Source organism: Felis catus, chromosome B3 (assembly GCF_018350175.1).
Source record: "Felis catus isolate Fca126 chromosome B3, F.catus_Fca126_mat1.0, whole genome shotgun sequence".
In the NCBI taxonomy this organism is placed as follows: Eukaryota; Metazoa; Chordata; class Mammalia; order Carnivora; family Felidae; genus Felis; species Felis catus.
Genome location: NC_058373.1, coordinates 33,341,730 through 33,361,347, shown reverse-complemented (window position 1 = coordinate 33,361,347; position 19,618 = coordinate 33,341,730). Strand labels below are relative to the sequence as shown.

Genomic DNA, 19,618 nt, shown 5'->3' with positions numbered 1-19,618 from the left:
GGCTCTGTGCTGACAGCTCAGAGCCTGGAGCCTGCTTCAGATTCTGTGTCTCCCTCTCTCTCTGCCCCCCTCCTGCTTGTGCTCTATCTCTCAAAAATAAATAATAATAAAACATTTTTAAAAATTAAAAATAGTTTGAGCAAGAAATATATGATGTGGTTAGCAAGGTTGAAATAGACATTCAAGGAATTAGGGTGTGGAATCAGTAGGAATTGGTAAATTTTATAACAGGACAAAAGAGCTAGTGGTTAAGTCTTTGGCATCATATATAGAACTAAGTTCAGGTCCAGCTTTGCTTTTTATCAGTTGTATAACTTGGTGTCATTTATTTTAATAGATGCTCTTTCCTTATCTGTAAAATGAGTAGTTGAAAAATAGTGTAGTTGAAGCTTTAAGCAGCCTTCATTTAACTGACTTCCAGATTAATTGTTCCTCTCCATTCCCTCAATAAAACAGACTTATTTGATGTCCATGGTAAGCTCTCAGCTTGTTGACTTTCCTAGATAAGCAAAGTAAATGGAAAAAAAAAATTTAAAACCCTTTTTTTTTAATGTTTATTTTTGAGCAGGGGTTGGGGAGGCGCAGAGAGAGAGGGAGACACAGAATCTGAAGCAGACTCCAGGCTCCACCCTGTCAGCTCAGTGCGTGGCTTGAACTCACAGACTGCGAGATCGTGACCTGAGCCAAAATTGGACACTTAATCGACTGAGCCACCCGTGAGCCCCAAAATGAAAAAATTAACGTCACAACAGGCCTCATACTTTATGATGCCATTTTTATAAAACATCCCAAATAGGTAAATCCACAGAGACAAAAAGATAAGTGGTTGTCAGAGGCTCTGTTGGGGAAGGGAGTGAGGTATGGGGAGTGGCTGCTACCAGGTATGACGTTTCTTTTTGGGGTGATGAAATGTTCTAAAATTAATGGCTGATAGAACTGTGTGTCACAACTCTGAATATAATCAAAACTACTGAATTATACACTTTGAAAGTAAATTTTCAAAGTGGTGTGTGAATTATATCTGAATAATGTTACCCTAGAAAATATTAATAATACACACACCACTTTGACATTTCTGCAGTTGTCCAGTATGTCATTTTATAACTTCTCTTCTTCCAGTATAGGATCATGCATTACATTTGATTATCATGTTTAATTACCTGCTTATTTTTTTGAGAGGTTACAGTAAGAATTGTATAAATGGTTAGACCCATTGAAAATGGGAAGTGTTTTTCTTCAGTCTTTGTTAAACATGGAGAATGGATCCATGTTATTTTAGATGTATACAAAATAAAATGTCTGATTAAATTAAAAAGGCTTTTTACATGGATCTCTAAACTTTTATTTTATTTTGCTTTATTTTATTTTCAAGTATATTGATTTATTTTGAGAGAGACAGAGCATGAGCAGGGGAGGGGCACAAAGAGAGGGAGAATCCCAAGCAGGCTCCACATTGTCAGCACAGAGCCCATCATGGGGCTCGAACTTATGAAGAAACTGTGAGATCATGACCTGAGCCAAAATCAAGTTGGACACCTAACTAACAGCCACCCAGGCACCTCTGGATCTAAGCTTTTAATGAAGGTTACTTAAGCAAGCTAGCATTTTGGGATATTAAGGTGTGTTTTAAAAAATAACTTTTAGAAACTTCTTGAAGTGCGAATACTTGTTTGAATGGATTTGAAGTAACCGGAGGACTCTACATAGATTTTAAAGATACTGATGGTAGTTTTGTATATAAATGTTTTACCAAATCTTGGTAATTGGCCTAAATGACACTATCATATATTCTTTTAAGCACCCAAAGTTATCTAGATGTGGTGTTAGCAACCATTTTTACATAGGAAGACAGGGAAAGGTAGAATGGTAAAATGCTGAAATATTAGTTTTATTTTGTGATTCTAGTAGACTTTGGTATTAGAGAAATTTTCTACATGTAATAATTGCCATATTAATTGTGGTATAAAATGTCTTTGGATGTGATAATTTGTGTATTAAAGAGTAGCCTGTGAAGAAATTGTGTGGCCTGGTTACAGAAGTGCTTGCCATATCTGTAACCGTTAATGGTATTAAAAATACTGATTACTGCAGTGGTACTATTTCTACTTGAAAGAAAAGAAATCAAAATTTAGTTTATTTGGGTATGTGTTTGGGAGGACTGTAGACCTGAAGTTCAGGCATTTTGCTTATAGAATATAGATAGATATATTTTCTTCTGGTTTCCCCCTTCCCTTTATATACCTTGATTTTAATTTTTATCAAGTCTGTCTATCTGGCCTTTGCCGCTGTGGCCCATTGATCTGTCCATCTGTCTGTTACAGTGCATATTGGGTACTTCCAGAAGTATGAATTCAGTGATGCAAAGGACAGGCGGGCTGCAGCAGCAAAGGTAGGACAGAATCATTCCAAAGACAAGTCATTAAAGGACCATTAAATACACATATGTGCAAGCACACTTGGCAGCAAGTACAGTACCTCATTATTTTAAGGGCCTACCATTTATCCTGTAAATCTTGAGGACAAGCCTCTTGAGGACAAGCCTGTTCTGACATGACAGACTTGATATATCCATTTATAAAGGGTACAGTTTTGTGTTTTTTAAACCAGAAGCTTACTCGGCACTTAGGCAATAGTAAATTGGTGTGTGCCGTTGTCTTTTTTTTTTTTTTTTTTTTTTTTTAATGCTAAATAATAGAAGAAATGATTACATGGAGGGTATTCATGCTGTTTGCTTGATTCATGGGCCTGGTTGGTTAATTTTCAGAAACTATGATGACAGAGGACCCATTTGTAAAACTGGGAGGAAAAGGAGGAAAGCTAGATTGATCTGGCCATGTGTGTATATGTATAAAATATACATTAATATTTATATATCTGATTCTGGAATATTTTGATGGAAATAATTTGAATCTTCCAGGCTTAACTTCTGGAAGGAAGTTTAAACATTTCTATTTAAATGTTTGTACCATTTGCTTAGATATTTGTATCCATTTGCTTGTAAAATGATAGCAATTACAATACCAGTACCTGGCTTTCTTTTTTTAAATGCTATATTAGAATGAGAGAGCAACAGTGTTTTTTATACTGAATTCCAAGACAAAATCACAGGCAAATTTTAAGAACTCAGGCAATATAATGCAAATGTTTGAAGAAAGAGAAATGGAAAGTTTACATCGAAGGTAGAGTATTAGGTTGCTTCTTTATATTACTCTAGTATTGGCTGACAAAGTAAGATTGTAGGGTTAGCTGCATGATACAGATATGTGCATCATTTTCTTTGTGGATATACTTCTAAAAGGAAGGGGCTCTGTTTTTCTAAATAGGTTAATACAGTGCTTTTTAAGGCTTCCTGAATGAAAAGGCAGATACAGGTTTGTATCTGGTTTTCAATGAAGATTGCTGGATTTTCAAAATGACTATAAAACCTGAGATCTTAAGTATCTGCTGCCTAAATTCTGGCCCAAAAGGCTGAGGTTAGTAGTTAATACTTAATAAACTATATATTATATTGAGGAGAACTAGTCTGCATTCTCTTAAATGTGGAAATGTATTTCAGAGTTTCATGGTATACCATAGTAGAGGTTTTTTTGAATCAATTGTGTTGAAACAAGATGTTTTGGTATTTAAGATGGCTCTTTTTTTGGTCTTGGAATCCTTTTTAGTTAACTTTTTTACTCTCTTATTCCATACTTAGCCCTTTCTTCCAAATGTATTTTATGTATTTCACAGTCTAAAGAGAGCATAAATCATTGCTTACCTTGTATGGCAATATTAAAATGAATATTTGTCACAAGCCTATAATTTCTTTAAAACTGTCAAATCTGGATTAATATAAAGCAAACTAATGTAAAGCAAACTAGGGTCATTCTAATTCTGGCTCTGCCACTGTTGACATTTCAAAAGTAATTTCTAGTTTTTAGTTTTTTTCCCCTTTTATTTATTTCTTTAATTAATTAATTTTTAAATTTACATCCAAGTTAGCATATAGCGCAACAGTGATTTCAAGAGTAGATTCCTTAATGCCCTTACCAATTTAGCCCATCCCCCCTCCCACAACCCCTTCACCAACCTTCTGTTTGTTCTCTATATTTAAGAGTCTCTTATGTTTTTGTCCCCCTCCCTGTTTGTATATTATTTTTGCTTCTCTTCCCTTAGGTTCGTCTGTTTAGTATCTTAAATTCCTCGTATGAGTGAAGTCATATAATATTTGTCTTTCTCTAATTTTGCTTAGCATAATACCCTCTAGTTCCATCCACATAGTTGCAAATGGCAAGATTTCATTCTGCTTGATTGATGAGTAATACTCTATTGTATATATATACCACATCTTCTTTATCCATTCATCAGTCAATGGGCATTTGGGCTCTTTCCATACTTTGGCTATTGTCGATAGCATTGCTATAAATGTTGGGTTGCATGTGCCCCTTCAAAACAGCATACCTGTATCCCTTGGATAAATATCTGCTAGTGCAATTGCTGGGTCATAGGGTAGTTCTATTTTTAACTTTTTGAGGAACCTCCATACTGTTTTCCAGAGTGGTTGTACCAGTTGCATTCCCACCAGCAGTGCAAAAGAGACCCACTTTCTCTGCATCCTCACCAACATCTGTTGTTGCCTGAGTTGTTAATGTTAGCCGTTCTGACAGGTGTGAGGTGGTATCATCATGGTTTTGATCTGTATTTCCCTTATGAGCGATGTTGAGCATTTTTTCACGTGTCAGTAGCCATCTGGATGTCTTCTTTTGAGAAGTGTCTATTCATGTTTTTTGCCCATTTCTTCACTGGATTATTTGTTTTTTGGGTGAGTTTGATAAGTTCTTTATAGATTTTGGATACTAACCCTCGTCTGATATGTCGTTTGCAAATATTTTCTCCCATTCCGTCGGTTGCCTTTTAGTTTTGCTGATCATTTCCTTCACTGTGCAGAAGGTTTTTATTTTGAGGAGGCCCCAATAGTTTATTTTTGCTCCTGTTTCCCTTGCCTTTGGAGATATGTTGAGTAAGAAGTTGCTGAGGCCAAGGTCAAAGAGGTTTTTGCCTGCTTTCTCCTCTAGGATTTTGATGGCTTCCTTTCCTACTTTGTTTTTGTTTTTTTAATTTTTTAAATGTTTATTTATTTTTGAGAGAGAGAGAGAGAGAGAGAGAGAGAGCGCGCGCGCGCACAAGCAAGGAAGGGCAGAGAAAGAGAGGGAGACACAGAATCCCAAGCAGGCTCCAGGCTCTGAGCTATCAGCACAGAGCCTGATGCGGGGCTCCAACTCATGAACCATGAAATCATGACCTGAGCCAAAGTCAAATGCCCAGCCGACTTTGCCACCCAGGTGCCCCGTCCTTTCTTACATTTAGGTCTCTCATCCATTTTGAGTTTTTGTGTATGGTGTAAGAAAGTGGTCCAGGTTCATTTTTCTGCATGTTGCTGTCCAGTTTTCCCAGCACCGTTTGCTGAAGAGACTGTCTTTATTCCACTGGATATTCTTTCCTGCTTTGTCAGAGATTAATTGGCTACATGTCTGTGGGTCTATTTCTGGGTTCTATTGAGTGTCTGTTTTTATGCTGGTACCATACTGTGTTGATCATTACAGCTTTGTAATACGTCTTGAAGTCTGGGATTGTGATGCCTCCTGCTTTGGTTTTCTTTTTCAAGATTGCTTTGGCTATTCGGGGTCTTTTCTGGTTCCATACAAATTTTAGGATTGTTTGCTCTAGCTCTGTGAAGAATGCTGGTGTTATTTTGATAGGGATTGCTTTTCCCCTTTTAAGATGCATGTTGGTTATTAATGTCTTCTTTGAAAGGGATTGTTAGTAAGGGTGTGAAGATGGGAACTATTTAACTGGATCTAGATCATTGCTAAGATTTGATTTTTTTTGTTTTTTTTTTTTTAATAGCCTTTTGGGCTCTGACTTCGGCTCAGGTCATGATCTCGCAGTTCACGAGTTCAAGCCCCGCATTGGGCTCTGTGCTGACAGCTCAGAGTCTGGAGCCTGCTTCGAATTCTGTGTCCACTTCTCTCTCTGCCCCCCTGCTCACACTCTCTCTCGCTCGCTCTCAAAAAAATAAATAAATAAATAAATAAAAACATTAAAAAAAATTTAAATAGTGTTCTTATGTCAATAAACACGAATCCAAAGTTGAAATGTATTTTATTTTAGAAGAAAAATAATGTTATATTGGTGTTCTTTCCTGCTTCCTGCTCCAGTTTAGTTTATTCTGCAAGTTGCTATTTTTTCCTTCAGTATTACTGTGGATTTAAAAATTGTACAGTATTTTCTAATAGGGACATATCAGTTTATCTTTTTTCTTATTGTTGGGCATTTTGTTCACTCGTATTGTGTGTCTTCTTCCTATCATTCCCTTCCTTTTACTTTCTTGGCCTAACCTAACCTTCAAAGTGGGTTTGTTGGACTTTGGGTATAGACATTCATAGTTTTTATAAATAAGATGGAATGTTTTCAAAGGTTATTGAGTTTATCTTTTAACCAGTAGTGTGTGAACTGTCATTTTCTTTGCTCTTTTGCTGACACAGTATATTAAGAATCTTTAAATTTTTCATTAGTCTGATAAAATATTATTGGTTTTAATTTAACATTTCTCTGAACTGTCTTTTAATTTAATGTTTATTTATTTTGAGAGAGAGTGCAAGTGAGGGATGGGCAGAGAGAGAATCCCAAGCAGGCTTCATGCTGTCAGTGCAGACAGAGCCTGATGCAGGGCTCAATCCCCTGACCCTGGGATAATGACCTAAGCCAAAACCAAGAGTTGGACGCTTAACTGACTGAGCCACCCAAGCGCCCCATCAAGTGTCACTTCAAGAAAAAATAAATCAAGCTATGAGCAAATTAAGACTTGACTATGATCACAAAACAAAATGACTTTTTTTAAATCACAAGTTGGAGAAAAGAGCCAAGGTAACAATCGTATATTAAGAACTCGTGATGAGGGGTGCCTGGGTGGCTCAGTTGGGTCCCACTCTTGGTTTCCATTCAGACCATGATCCCAGAGTCATGAGATTGAGCCTTGCGCTGTCAGTGCAGAGCCTGCTTGGGATTTTCTCTCTCTCTCTCTCTCTCTCTCTCTCTCTGCCCCTCCCCCCTGCTCTTGCTCTCTCTTAAAAAAAAAAATGGCACTATTGAACAGTGTTTGTTTTTATGACAGCCCAAATAGTGTATTACGATTATTATGCTTTTTTTTTTTTTTTTAAACAGGCTTAATGCCAAATACTCTGGACCTTCCCCGAGAACAATGCTTCTGATATCAAGGTCATTTGGATTGTATTTACACTTCTGGAGCCCTCCATCCTGCTGTTGTAATCACTAACTCTTCCCACTAACTCTTGAATTGGACCCTTTTTCTTAGACTTGTGTCTTTTCTTGATTTAATCTCATTTTGCTGGGCTACATCCTTAATTTAACTCCCATGTAACTTTATGATGTTACTCATTGTGGCCCTGATAGTGTCTTTAATTTGTCTTCAAATTTGGTTGCTAGATGGGCTAGCTGGAAAAGTCTGGATTGAATGTTGATGAAAGATAACTGCCTTCTGCACTTACTGTTGCTAATAAGTCCAATACCAGTCTGGTTCTCGTTTCTTGATGACTTTTTTTTTTTTTTTTTTTTTAAGTTTCAGCCTTTTCTCTTTATTCTTGGTTGTTTCAAGTCTCTTCATTGTGTTGGGCCTTAGTGGACCCTTTTAACTGGAAGATTTGTGTCCTTTATTTATTTTAATGTTTATTTACTTTTTTTTGAGAGAGAATGCATGCACATGGGTGGGAGGAGGGGCAGAGAGAGTCAGAGAGAGAATCCCAAATGGGCTAGTTGCCCGAATTCACCAACATGAGATCATGACCTGAGCCGAAATCAAGAGCTGGACACTTAACTGACCAAGCCACTCAGGCACCCTCAGATTTGTGTCCTTTTAAAGCTTTGAGAAATGAACTTATAATACTGCTTTGGTAATTTTCTTCCCTCTCCTCTCTTTCTGGAATTCCTGTTAGGCAATGGATAGTGGCTTAAATAAAAATGATGATAAAACTACACAAGAAAGACTGGAGGGAAGGTGCATGTAAGAGTGCAAAATCATCATCAATGAACATTGTGATAGATGATATCTAAAATAGAAAGATAGTAACTATCTGAGAAAGCATATTATTTGGGATAAAAGTACTAGAAGGAACAGTGAAAAGAATTTAAAATACTTGCCTCAAAGGATTGGAAATCAGTATTGACTGAGATGTGGCAGAGAGGATTGTTAAACCTTGAGGTTATAATTAACTTTTAAAACTATGCACATACACTAAATTTAAAAAATGCTTAAACAGTGATTCAGTTCAACCCCGTTATTAAAAATCCACATTTAGTGATACTGTCATTATTTAATTACTTATTTGGCTTTTTTGTTTTTATTGTGCACTATGTTAATATACTGGGTAAACTTCTAGCAGGAGTAGGTGAGCATAACCAAGTTATTTTTAATCAATCAGGAAAATTCTTCCTTAATTGATCTCCCAACTCTTTGACACAAAAATGTGGAACACTTCCTGAATTTGCATGGCATCCTTGCACAGGGGCCGTGCTAATTTCTGTATTGTTTTAGTTTTAACATATGTGCTGCCACAGTGAGCACTGATCTTCATTCTCTAAAATCCTTTCAGCAAGTATATGTAGAAGTGTTCTTAGGCTAGGTATTCATTATAAGCTTCACGAAAAGAGGATGATTCCGGTTGTATATGCCATGTGTTCCTTTTGTCATGATTGTTAATCATTGAGCCTGTGTTTTTTGAGAATAATTGGCAAGAAAATGTACTGGAGATGTACATGGCCTGTTATAGCTTGGTTATAAAACTTTCTTTAAATGATACAGGAGTATGTATGTGTCTATTTCAAGATCACTTGAATTTATGGCTACTTCTTGAGCTTTAAAGAAATTTACAGTGGCTTTTTTTTAAGTAAGATCTTTCTGAGATAAAAATTAAAACCCCCATACTTTTTAAATAAGCACTATGGTTTTCAGAGACTCTCACTTGTGTTTATATTGTACAAATTTTTGTATGCCATCTATACATACATGGAGTGTCATTAAGAAACTGTGAATTGTTAGAATCCTACCACTTATCAATAGGTATTTTGAGTTGCTATGATAAGAAAGGAGGAAGTACTAGTTCAAGTTATGTACTGTTAAAATTTGTTCTTAAGAAGTAGTTGGGAATGTGTATCTTTTTTTTTTTTTTTTTGAAGTGCCTCCAAAGGAAGATAAAACTATATACAACACTTCTTAACAATATTCAGTTCACTTAACAGAACGAATTCAATTTTGTATGTCATCTTCAGGTAGTTTGGAGATGGCTAGTGGTTGTGTTAAGTGCGGTACATTGAAGTCACTCAAAACGTTTTGGTTGTGTGTTTGTGGAACATTTTCAGTGGTGCCACAGTAGCTATGTATAGAATGCTAATACTTTGGGCTTGACAATTGGAACCCAGAGGTGAACGTGTGAATAGATAACTAAGAGGATTCTTAAATAATTCTCTAACAATTCTGAATTACTGCAAAAATAGTCAAGTAACATAAAGTGGACTATATAGAATTTTCATTTGTGGTTTAAATTAGCTATTATGCCAGGGTAGTTTGGAATTGGGAGTTACCTGGTTCTTGGACTTTCCTTTAAATTCTTACCCTTTTATCTGTAGGAATTTTTCTTCCTCTCAAAGAGTATGGGGATTTTTTCCCCTTCAGTTAGGAGACTGAGACCCAAGAAAATCTTGCCTTGAATGGGGCTTCATGTAATGGTAAACGTTTAAAACTAGGGTTATATTTGTTGGAAGTGACTTGGCTGTTCATCAACTAGATGCTAAAAGCATATAGTGCTATGTAAAGCCTTCAGTTTGTTTTTCTGATGTAAAATACAAGTTTTACCTAACATTGTTTATACTGTTTACATAAGATATATCCTTTCCATCACATGCCCCACTTTGGTTTGGGGTTGAATACAGAATAAATCAAATGATACACACAGTGATAGTATCCTTTCTTCTATTAATAGAAACATTTTATTTCTTTTACTAAATTTTGATTAAACTCTTGACATTCTCTAGAGGTGAAGTCTTGGCTCTCCAAATTTAAGATGACATAGAAGGAAGTAATTGCCTTCATAATATGCATGTACAAGGGCAGGTGAAGAACAGCAAAGCCAAATTTGAGATGTTATTGATGGTAGTTGGCTAAATGTATTCATTAGCAAGTTTGGGTGCAACAGGATTACATGTGGAGTTCAAATGCATACCTCAGCACAATTTCAAGTTAAGTGTCATGGATCTACAGAATTCTATGTAGTTGGTCAAAACTTGTCAGTGTTAAATTTTTATTTTAATTAATGTCCAAGGGTAGTGAGTGAAATTGTGATCTTTTTGCTGAAGTAATCTCCAAGCAGCATCTTCAATGGGAAAGTCTCCTAACAACATGACCTTCAACATTTTACTCTTGTCTTTTACCTTCCTTCTTGGAGAGTAGCTTAAAAGTAAATATTCGAAACTGGAAACTTTGAGGATTAGTGTTGTTTAGTTGTACATTTGTTTTAAATGCATACAGCTTTTAAGCCATTTGGGAATTCTGTGATGGTCTTCCTCAGTTCTGTGAAGTACCTTTTTGTGCTCTGTTGGGCTAGAAAGCCAAAAACTATTTCTTTTTTCTGCTGTTCCTCTTTCCTTTTTTTTTTTTTCCTGCAATTGTAAGGATATGAGATTTTTTTTGCAGTAGCAGAAATGTAGCATTTCATTGGCCATTCTTCTGCATTATCCAGAGGCATTTGTGGCAAAGGCAGCAGATAGACTCTGTTTTGCTTTGTACATCACCTGGCTTCTTGGGTATCTAGAGTCAGTCGTGGCAGTGGTAATGATGACTTCCTGATTCTAGCTTTCTAATCCTTGGATCATCTCCCATTCTTGAATTTAGTGGTTCCATTGGTGGCTTGTGCAGGAAGAGCTCCTTGTGACTCAGTTGTGTAGTATTCTGGTCTCGTTCTTGTACTGCCCACTCCTCCAGTCCATCTACAAATCAAGCACTCAATTCCTTTTATTAATTCCCCCTTTGCCCAGAATATCTATTTAGTGGTTTTTACACCCTTCATCAAATCCTGAATAATCAAAATCCAGAGCATCTTTTGGTGACAGATACTACTCTTCCATTTTGTATATGGTACTGTGTGAACTTTGGATACATAAATAATTTATTTTGTTGAATGTCATTTATTAAGCATTAATTATATTGCAGCTTTTTAGTGATTCTTAGTATAAAGCTCTCAACATACTTCTATATCTTTTAAGAGAAGAAAAATTATACCTGAATTACATATAATAATTTCTTTTTTTCAAAATGTTTATTCATTTTTGAGAGCGAGCATGAGTGGGGGAGGGGCAGACAGGGGGACAGGGGATCTTAAGGAGACCCCGCTGACAGCAGCGGCCTGATGCGGGACTCGAACTCACGAACCATGAAGTCATGACCTGAGCTGAAGTCAGATGCTCAACCACCTTTACATGATAATTTCTTAAAAAGAAGTCAAGTATTTAATTAAAATTAAGGAGAAATGGAAATGAAACCTTTTAGAGTTAGTATAACGAACTCTCAGAACTTCCTGTAGCTTGTATCAGTGCTTGTCAAACTTCACTATGCATATGTATCACTTCAGGAACCTGTGGGAGGAACCTTTGAGAGTCTGGTTGAAATGATTCAGTAGATGTGGATTGAGACTTAGGATTCTGAATTTCTAACAGATTCTCAGGTGATTGATTTTGTGAACTACAGTTTGAGAAGCAAGACTTATACTGTTCATAGTTGATTGTTACAAAAGTAATACAGTACAGAAAAAAACACATTTTCACCTCATTCCCAAATAAGCGCCTCCTTCAAGGATGGTAACTCTCCAGAGGTGCTTTATTTATTTTTTTCTTTTTCAGAGCAACTTTAATATAAATCCTTTTAAACATTTTATTACATATTGAATATATCATAGAACTTTACCTTTTTTTAAACTCAAAAATGAAATATACATTGCTCAGTAACTTGCTTTTTTTTTTTTCACTTAGTGATGTGTCATGGATATCCTTCCATGTGCATGCGTACAGACCTATTTTCTTTTTGTTTATTAATTGCTGCATAATGTTCTAAGTATGGATATGGCATAATTTGTAGGCATTCCGCCCCCCCTTGGAAGAATGTAGGTTATCTTTGCCTTATTGCTTTTCCAAATAATGTGCATGTAAAATTTCTTCTCCTTCCCCTTCTACACTTACATATTTCTGCAGAGTAAGTTCCTGGAAGTGTGGAATCTCTAGAACTTATCTTAGGTCATGTGCATTTAAAAAGTGGTTTCTTTAATCTTTATTTATTTTTGAGAGACAGAGTAACAGAGCACAAGCAGGGGAGAACAGAGAGAGAGGGAGACACAGAATCCGAAGCAGGCTCCAGGCTCCAGGCTCCCAGCTGTCAGCACAGAGCCTGATGTGGGGCTTGAACTCATAGACCGCGAGATCATGACCTGAGCTGGTCAGATGCCCAACTGACTAAGCCACCCAGGCGCTCTATGGTCATGTGTGTTTTAAATTTTGTTGAGTTCTGCCAAACTACTCTCACAAAAATTTTACCAAAGTTGCCATTTCGCTAACATGGGACATTTCCCCTCCTCTGTCCCTGCATATTATAAATTTTTAAGATTTTAGCCGTTGTGGTAAATTAAAAACACCGTATTAAAGGGGTGCCTGGGTGGCTCAGTCAGTTAAGCGGCCGACTTCGGCTCAGGTCATGATCTCGCGGTCTGTGAGTTCGAGCCCCGCGTCGGGCTCTGTGCTGACAGCTCAGAGCCTGGAGCCTGTTTCAGATTCTGTGTCTCCCCCTCTCTCTGACCCTCCCCTGTTCATGCTCTGTCTCTCCCTGTCTCAAAAATAAATAAAACATTAAAAAAAACAAACCACTGTATTAAGGAGGTTGTATATTTTCTTGTTTTTCAGCTAATTGTATTCTTAGAATTCATAAACCATCCATTTGTGTTGTATTGTCTTTTTATGAACTTGTGTGTTTGCTTATTTACTGTTTATTTTAGGTGTTGCAAATATTTCTATGTAGAACTTTTTATAAAATATGGCTTTTGGGTTCCTAATATTAAGTAAGGCATTACGAAGCAATAGTCTATAAAATTTGGATCAGCAGCAGCTCTCTTAAGGAGCATGTAGATTAAGCTACATGGAAACATACTATAAAAACAAGGCCTTTTTAAAAGAAGTTTTTATTTAAATTTCAGTTAACATACAATGTTAGCATGCAGTTTCAGGTGTACAAGATAGTGATTCAGCACTTTCATACAACACCTGGTGCTCATCACAAGTGCACTCCTTCATCTCTAACACCTATTTACCCATCTCCCTCGCACCTTCCCTTTGGCAACCATTAGTTCCCTCTAGTTAAGAGTTTGTTTTTGGTTTGCCTGTCTTTTTTTTCCCCTTCGCTCATTTGTTTTGTTTCTTAAATTCCACATATGAGTGAAATTATGTGATATTTGTCTTTCTCTGACGGACTTAATTTCACTTAGGATGGTACTCTCTAGATCCATCCATGTTGTTGCAAACAGCAAGATTTCATTCTTTTTTATGAGCCCATTCTTTTGTAGGAAAATTGTCAAACTGTGTTTTGAGATGGAGTGTATAACCTGTTTAATTTCATTTCAGATCAAATTATGAGATAGATGAAAAGCTATACTTTGAGGCCTTTCTGTGTATGTTAATTGGGCTAAAAAAGTGTCTTCTTGCTGCTTCATCCTAGACTATTATATTATAAAATCCATTCATTTAATATTGAGCTTTCCCTTTTTAAAAAATTTTTTTTTGATTACATTTATTTATTTTTGAGACAGATGGAGCACAAGTGGGGGAGGGGCAGAGAGAGAAGGAGACAAAGGATCCAAAGCAGGCTCCAGGCTCTGAGCTGTCAGCACAGAGCCCGATGTGGGGCTTGAACTCACAAACTGCAAGATCATGACCTGAGCCGAAGTCAGACGTCTAATGTCAAAAAATAGTTGCCTCCCCACAATACTAATCATTGGAATGTTACTCAGTAACTTTATTGCGTCTACTAGGAGATCTGTCACATTCTTTTAAACGTAGGCTCTGCATTCATGTGTACAACTAGAATTGTGGTTCTTCATCTTGGCTGTGTGATGGAATTGCCAATGAGCTTTCAAAAAATGGTAATGCACGGGTTCTTTCCTTACACTCCTCCGATGATGTATTTGTTGTGGGGCGTGGCCCAATACAGGTGTTTGAAAGTTCCTCAGATGATTCTAAAATGCTACCCACATTGAGAACCACTTGATCAAAGAATGGAGGATGATAATGCATTGATATTAAGGCCTCAGCTGGGACAGTTGGCATGTTCAGATTTACTTTTCAGGGCAAAAGCAGGGGGTGCCTGGGTGGCTCAGTCCTGTAAGCGTCCCACTCTTGATTTTGGCTCAGGTCATGATCTCACAGATCCGTGAGATTGAGCTCCGAGTCAGGCTCTGCACTGATGGCACGGAGCCTACTTGAAATTCTTTCTCTCCCTCTCTCTGTCTGCCCCTCCCCTGATTTTGCATGCTCTCTCTCTCTCAAAAAATAAATAAACTTTAAAAAAGTGCAAAAGCAGAACTTTTTAGATACTTTCAAAGCAAACACTTGCTATCACCTTAGAATGTAATTTTCTCCAAATTACTACAGTATTACAGTTCTGTATTCATATTAGAGTTCTAAATGTATACTCTTTCAGAGCTCTCACAGTTGGAAACTATTTAGAGCAGTAGTTCCTAATTCTGTCTGCATATTACTATCATCTGGGGAATTTTAGGTAAAAAAAATTTGAGTAAGAAATTCACATACCCATGTCCACTCCAGATAATTGAATCAGAATTGCTCTGGTGAAGTTTAAGTATTGATATTTTTAGAGTTCCTAGTGAGATTTTAATACATAGCCCAAATGAGGGACCATTGTTTTAGAGTTTACAGCTAGAGAATATATGAGATTTCAGATTGTGTTAGGTCTTTTCTTGCTTTGTTTATATCTTTAAAAAAAAAAAAAAAAAAAAGGAATGCCAGTAAGAATAGGATGAAGAGTTATTTCAACCAAGAGCTTGAATTGATGTTCTACACAACTAATCAAGAATTTTGGTAGCATGCATAGGTGATTTCTCTCCTTTTATTAGTCCCCAGCCTAAAGCATTTAAATCAGAATCTTTTAAGGGTGGTACTATAAGCATACATTTTTATAAATTTTTCCTAATATTCAGATCCTATTAATCTGTTTCATCTTGGGTCAAGTCACTTAGCCTCTCTAACCTTATCTGTAAAATGTGAATAATGCCTGCCTTATATAAAGTATCGATGTGATGACTAAATCAAATAATAATGTATATAAAGTACCTGGCATTGAATAATTTCATGTCTGTGTTCTATTCAGCATTGTTCTTTTGACACTTGTACTTTCTTTCTTTTATTTATTAACTTGTTTTATTTTTTATTTTTTTAAATTTACATCCAAATTAGTTAGCATATAGTGCGATAGTGATTTCAGGAGTAGATCCTTTAGTGCCCCTTACCCATTTAGCCCATCCCCCCTCCCACAACCCCTCCAGTAACCCTCAGTTTGTTCTCCATATTTATGAGTCTCTTCTGTTTTGTCCCCCACCCCCCGCTGTTTTTATATTATTTTTGTTTCCCTTCCCTTATGTTCATCTGTTCTGTCTCTTAAAGTCCTCATATGAGTGAAGTCACATGATTTTTGTCTTTCTGTGACTAATTTCACTTAGCATAATACCCTCCAGTTCCATTTACGTAGTTGCAAATGGCAAGATTTCATTCTTTCTGATTGCCGAGTAATACTCCATTGTGTGTGTGTGTATGTATATATATACATACATATATATACATCTTCTTTATCCATTCATCCATCGAGGGACATTTGGGCTCTTTCCATACTTTGGCTATTGTCAATAGTGCTGCTATAAACATGGGGATGCATGTGTCCCTTCGAAACAACACACCTGTATCCCTTGGATAAATGCCTAGTGCAATTGCTGGGTCGTAGGGTAGTTTTATTTTTAATTTTTTGAGGAACCTCCATACTATTTTCCAGAGTGGCTGCCCATTTTCTTTTTAAATGTTTATTTTATTTTGAGGGAGAGTGGGGAAAAAGCAGAGGGAGAGAGAAAATCCCAAGCAGGCTCTGCACTGATAGTAGGGCTCGATCTCACGAACTGTTGAGATCATGACCTGAGCCAAAATCAAGAGTCAGATGCTTTAACTAACTGAGCCATGTAGGTGCCCCATTCTTCCCCCCTACCCCTGCCTCATTTTTTTACGTAGGCTTCACACCCAGTACAGAACCCAACACAGGCCTTAAATTAACAACCCACCCCTAAGATCCAAGATCTGAGCCAAGATTCAGAGTCAAACTTTTTACCTACCGAGCCACCCAGGTACCCCGACACATATTGTACCTTAAACAGTCACAACTCCATTATAGGTGCTCCAGTGTAGGTTAAAAACTTTTACACTTAATATTTAAAAATTGTATTTTAATTTACATAAAATTTATACTTTTGGTGTACAGTTCCATGAATTTTGACCAGTGTCTGGAGTTGTGTATCCACTACTACAATCTACACACAGAACAGTTCCATAGTGGCCCTCTAAAAAATTCCTTCCTTCTACCCTGTTCGTTGAAACCCTCCCCCACCCTTAATTCCTGGCAGCCAGGGATTTATACGCAATCCTGTAGTTTTACTTTTTCCATGGTGTCATATAAGTGGAATCCTACAATATGTAGCCTCTTGAATATGGCTTCTTTCACCTAGAATTTGCATTTGAGATTCTTTCATGTTGTTATATATATAGCCATAGTTCTTTTTATTGCTGAGTAATATTCCATTGTGGACATACCAGTTTGTTGGATCCATTCCCCAGTTGTGGAACATTTGGACTGTTTCCAGTTTTTGCCAGGTACTAATGAAGCGTTGTAAACCTCCTTATATAGGATTTTGGGTGAACATAAGTTTTAGGGTAAATTCCTAATGAGATTTTGAGGTTGTAGTAAATATGTGTTTAACCTTATAAGAAATTGTTAAATATTTTCTTGTTGGCTGTATTATTATGCATTCCCATCAGCAGTGTATGAAAGTTCCAGTTGTACCACATCCTCTGCAGTACTTTGTATTGTCTGATAGGTTCCTTCTCTCCCCACACATACTCTAGTAGGCTTATGGTGGTGACATTGTGGCTTCAATTCCTGTGTTCCAAATAACTAATAATGTTCAGCATCTTTTCTTACTCTTTTTCGTGTCTCTATGTAGATTTTCTTTGGTAAAGTGTTCAAATCTTTTACCTACTTTTAAAATTGGGTTTTTGTTTTATTAGGTTTCGGGAGATTTTTAAAATATATGTGTTCTAAATACAAGTTTTTTGTTAAATATGATTTGCATATATTTTCACCTAGCCTCTGGCCTGTCTTTCCATTTTATTAACAGTGTTCTTTCCATGTTAGTGAATTCCAGTTTATCAGTTTTTCTTTTTTTAATTTTTTTTATCGTTTATTCTTTTTGAGAGAGAGGGAGACAGAATCAGATGCAGGCTCCGGGCTCTGAGCTGTCAGCACAGAGCCTGACATGGGGTTTGAACCCACGAGCCGTAATCATGACCTGAGCCAAAGTTGGACACTTAACAGGCCACCCATGCACCCCCAGTTTATCAGTTTTTCTTATGGATTGTGCTTTTGTTATCTAAGAACTATTTGCCCAAACCAAGACCACAAAGATTTTCGCCTAGAAGTTACACATAGTCTTATGATTTACATTTGGGTCTGATCCATTATTAATTTTGTGTAAAGTCTTTAAGGTATAGGTTACAGTTGATTAAAAAAAAAATAGATGTCTTGATGTTTATTTATTTTTGAGAGAGACAGAATGTGAGTGAGGGAGGGGCAGAGAAAGAGAGGGAGATGCAGAAACCGAAGCAGGCTCCAGGCTTTGAGCTGTCAGCACAGAGCCTGAATGAACTGTGAGATCATGACCTGAGCTGAAGTTGGAAGCTTCACTGACTGAGCCACCCAGATGCCCCTATAGGATGTCTTAATCAGTGTAGGATTGGTTATTTTGAAAAGGTTCCCCCCCCAACCCCCGACCCTTTGAATTGTTTTAGCACCTTTGCAAAAGCTCATTTTGCCATATTTGTGTGGATCTATTTCTGGCTTCTGTTCCTTTGATTGTTGTGTCTATCCTTTTGCCAGTACTGGAGCTTTATAGTATGTTTTGAGATCAGGTGGTATGCTTTCCTTCCCTCCCCTCCTCTCTTCTTAATAATAACACTTTATTTTCAGGTTTTTATTTAAATTCCAGTTAACACAGTGTAACATTTCCCTTGCACCTGAGGAACTTTAGCATTTCATTTAGAACAGGTCTCCTGACAGTGAGTTCTCAGTTTTCTTTTGTCTGAGAATATCTTTGTCTTCAATCCTGAACTTGACTTTCCCTGAATATAGAATTCTAGGCTGACAACTTTTGATATTACCCCACAGGACCCTGAGAGACTGTTCTTTTAAAAAAATGTTTGGGGCGCCTGGGTGGCGCAGTCGGTTAAGCGTCCGACTTTAGCCAGGTCACGATCTCGCAGTTCGTGAGTTCGAGCCTCGCGTCGGGCTCTGGGCTGATGGCTCAGAGCCTGAAGCCTGTTTCCGATTCTGTGTCTCCCTCTCTCTCTGCCCCTCCCCCGTTCATGCTCTGTCTCTCTCTGTCCCAAAAATAAATAAACGTTGAAAAAAAAAAATAAATGTTAAAAAAATGCTTCACGCTCAGCCTGAAGCACCATACAAGGTTCAATCCCATGACCTTGGGACCAGAACCTGAGCTGAAATTAAGAGTCGGACGCTCAGCCAACTGAGCCGCCCAGGTACCTGGAGACTATTCTTTTTTTTTTTTTTAATTAGTTTTTCTGTTGTTAAATTTCGATAACTCTTACTGATATATCAGTTTCAGTGATTTCTCTGTCATCTCCTTTCTGCTTTTGAGCCTATCCAGTAAACTTTTGTTTTTTAGTTCTAAACTTTCCATTTGGTTCTTTTTTTATAACTTACATTTCTTTCCTAAGAATTTGGTTCATCATTTTAAGGTGTCCATTCTTACCTAATGGATCATGTTTTTAATAGCTCCTTTAAAAGTCTTTGGTATTTCTGGGGTGCCTGGGTGGCTCACTTGGTTGACCACCCAACTCTTAATTTCGGCTCCGACCATCATCTCAAGGTCATGGGATCGAGCCCCACATTGGGCTTGGTATGGAACATGGAACCTGCTTGGGATTCTCTCTCTCCCCTTCTCTCTGTGCCCCTCCCCTGCTTTTGCTCTCTTTTTCTAAATAAATACATAAACATAAGAAAAAAATTTAAAGGCTTTGGTCACATTTTTGTTGTTCTTGCTATGTCTGTTAACTTTTGGATTCTATCCTGGGTATTTTGAATATTTTGTTGTGAGATTCTGCATCCTGTTAAAATCCTTTAGGGAGGTGAGGATTTTTTATTTGTTCTAGTAAAGAGGTAAGTCCAATTGGGTTATGACTG

General features: G+C 37.1%; 1 protein-coding gene and 1 non-coding gene across 2 annotated transcripts in view; one reads left to right on the top strand and one right to left on the bottom strand.

Moving 5' to 3' along the window:
• The window catches only part of ARIH1 (ariadne RBR E3 ubiquitin protein ligase 1), a 123,362-nt gene that overhangs the window by 25,868 nt on the left and 77,876 nt on the right, over positions 1–19,618 (top strand). The gene's annotated exons all lie outside the window — the stretch shown is intronic.
• On the bottom strand, positions 8,517–8,620 carry LOC111561057. Its single transcript, XR_002743427.1, has one exon. It is a non-coding gene; the product is annotated as a U6 spliceosomal RNA (small nuclear RNA).